This window comes from Petaurus breviceps, unplaced genomic scaffold, assembly GCF_028583685.1.
Source record: "Petaurus breviceps papuanus isolate PSGF00001 unplaced genomic scaffold, PetGlider_PUasm1.0 174, whole genome shotgun sequence".
Taxonomy (NCBI): domain Eukaryota; kingdom Metazoa; phylum Chordata; class Mammalia; order Diprotodontia; family Petauridae; genus Petaurus; species Petaurus breviceps.
The window spans coordinates 75,843,287-75,846,448 of NW_027185761.1; the positions used below are offsets into that span (position 1 = coordinate 75,843,287).

At 45.9% G+C, this 3,162-nt stretch overlaps 1 protein-coding gene across 1 annotated transcript in view; it reads left to right on the forward strand.

Annotated features, from left to right (window-relative positions):
* GHRHR (growth hormone releasing hormone receptor) overlaps window positions 1-3,162 on the forward strand; it is a 68,424-nt gene that overhangs the window by 59,294 nt on the left and 5,968 nt on the right. The window lies entirely within an intron of this gene.

The window sequence follows — 3,162 nt, forward strand, 5'->3', positions numbered from 1 at the left end:
TGCCCCTCCTCCGCTTTCTTCTCCTCTTCCCTGCTTCTCTTCTCTCCATCATAGCAGAGTCAGCATACAGTGGGGACACAGCGCGCGCTCATTCAGCCAGTCGTCAGCTTGATGTGGAGGGGGAGGGAGAGTTTTTTCTCTGGTGTTTCTCTTGCGGTCACCTCTGTATCTCTAGGGCAGGGTCACAATGTTGGGTCTCCTTCTTTCTTCCCCCAGCTGCACCCATACACTCCCTCACCTCAAGCTCAGGTTATGCCTTCTACTCCTTCTTTCTCTAAATTCCTCCTTTCTCTTCCTTCCCATGAAGGCTAGTTTGTCAGTCAATGTCTGGCCTTGGTCCTTCACAGGCATAGAACAGCTGGGAAGGTGAAATAGGAGGTACATTGGGGGCTTTTGTCTACGAGTGACCATTGTTACCCCTTCGTATGCTGCTACTTTACTAAGATGGGCCTGAGAAAGGGGATCCAAAAATATGCTGGGAAAAATGGTTTGGGATTGAGAAAAGAGGTCAAATGCAGGCAGATGGATGATTCAGAGACTTTGTACCGCTGCATGGAAAAGAGAATTGAACAACATTAGCACAAAAGAAACTGACTCTGTCTTCACATGTGGGAAATGGGAGTTAACAAAAACGGGAAATATTTCAGAATCAGTTGTCCAGATGCAGCCTAATGAGCAAAGGTCAAAATTAGCTCCAATTTGAAGAAATATGTCTGAAAAAGAAGAAATTGTCCCAAGTAGAGATGTTGACTCTGACTTTTGATACATCCTCTTAGAGATGTTTAAACCATGGAAACATTTGTCACAAAGAGACCACCAGATACCAGAAACCACCTCAGTCAGTGAAGGAAAGAGATATGGCGGTGAGATTGCAGCTAATTTAGAACCCAGTATCATTAGAAAAATGGAGGAAGAGGATTGGAGCTCACGAGTAGTATTGCCCTGCAAGACAATAAAAGACCTTGGAGGGGGAGATGAACCTGCAGAGAGTTTCATGGGAAACACAGCAGTCAGATCTTCCAGAGAGCATCTGCAAATGTCACTGGAAGGAGGGCACCAAATACATGTAAAAGGGAACAGATCACCAGGGCTTCTCAGATGCTTGCCCTTATCAGTGTTGATTATGAAACCAATTCAACCCCTGACAGACTGTGTAAGGAAGTGATAAGGCCACTTAAGAGAGAATGCTTGGACTGGTCCAAAGAGGACAGAAGGGATCCATACTGGAGGTGATGTAATCTTAAAGGGAGACAGGACTTGTCAAGATATTGGAGAACATGCCCAGTACTGTTACTAAAAAGCCAACAGAAGGCATCAACACCTATCAACATATTTGTCAAATTTCTCATCTTTATTGAATCTTTGTGAGAATATTAAAAACATGCATTGAGGTTTTCCTTGATGGAGGGAAAATAGAACAGGAAGGCTTTCACTGATGATTTTCTAATGTGAATAACGTCTTCACATGATTGCCCAGAAGTGTAGAGAAGAGAAGGTATCCTACATTGAGTCAGTCCAACAAACTTGAAGCAAGCACCTACTATGTGGGATTGAGGCACCTGATAGACTGGAACAAGGTTGTTCCGTGTCTTCCAGGGAGTTGTCTCCAACCCACACATAAAGATCACACAGGTCACATAGATGGCAGAGGCAGTCACAGGGGTAACTGAGCCTCAGAACCAAGGGGGGAATAAACCAGAGAGCAGCCCCCCACCTCAGGGCTCGCCACTGCCATAGAGAATGGCTAGTAAAGGTTCCAGATGGAAGGTGTCCCTCACTGATAGTGAGGTCTTCCAAATGCTTCTGTTGAGGATAACACCGGTGTCAATTGTATCAAGACCTGGCTTTCTTCTGAACTTTCTCAATGAGGTTAGTAGTCATTTCGAAGAGTTTGGCCTGTGCTCTGCCAAGGAAAAGCCAAGCAGATAAAAGATACCCATTGCCCAGACTGGGACCCACAGTTGAATGGGTAGCTCATTGGCCCACTTCTACACAGAACGGAGGTAAATGGGCTGCAAGGACAATTAGGAGTGAACAGCAACATTGCAGTAGGGTGGGCTCCATTTTGGGCATTGCATAAGCATTCCACTTACCCATGCTATCTTCAGCTCCCCAAATCCCTCATTTTTCACACCAATGTTCTCTTGGTGGTTCTACATGTGACAGAGACGTGTAGTATGTTGTCTGCATGGGTTGTGTGTCCACATGGGTCTGGCCAGTTGTGGCTCACAGGAAGGCAAAAAGAGATTAGTCTAGAGTATGTCCAGTCCACCCTTCTTCAGGGGACTTCGATGCCCACCAGCAGTGGGGCAGGCATTCAGGGCCAAAATCTGGCCACTCTGCTTCCCTCAGGGGAAAAAAACCAAACACTTGCTAGGATTATATCTGTCCAGTCCCCTAAATGTTTTTCGTCTAGAGAAAATAATTTTTAGGTTCAAAACTGAAGTCCTGATCTTATCCTTTAAGAGGGAAGGAGTGCCCTAAAGGTATGTCCAAGGTGTGGTTTCCTTCCCACCACATACCAGGCATGGAGTCAGGAAAACCTGAGTTCAAATCCAACCTCAGCCATTAACTAACTTTGTGTCCCTGGGCAAGTTGCTTAATCCTGTTTGCCTCAGTTTCCTTTTCTGTAAAATAAACCAGAGAAGGAAATGGCAATGCACTCTAGTATCTGCCAAGAAAATCCCAATGAGGTCACAAAGAGGTGGACATGACTGAAAATTTACTGAACAACAATGAGCACACATAGCAGAGCAACCCATTTATCTAAGCCCATAGCAGACAGAATCAAAGACAGTGTAGAGATTTGAATATATCAGACAATACACCGAGGAAATGAGCTTCACCACTGCGGGGCCGGGGGGGGGGGGGGGGGGGGGGGGAGAGGAGAGAGAGACAGAGACAGACAGAGAGACAGAGACAGAAAGAAAGAGACAGACAGAGAGAGAGAGAGACAGAGAGACAGAGACAGACAGAGAGAGAGAGACAGAGAGAGAGACAGAGACAGAGAAAGAGAGAGACAGACAGAGACAGACAGAGAGACAGAGACAGAAAGAAAGAGACAGACAGAGAGAGACAGAGAGACAGAGACAGAGAAAGAGAGAGACAGAGAAAGAGAGAGACAGAGACAGACAGAGAGACAGAGACAGAAAGAGAGAGACA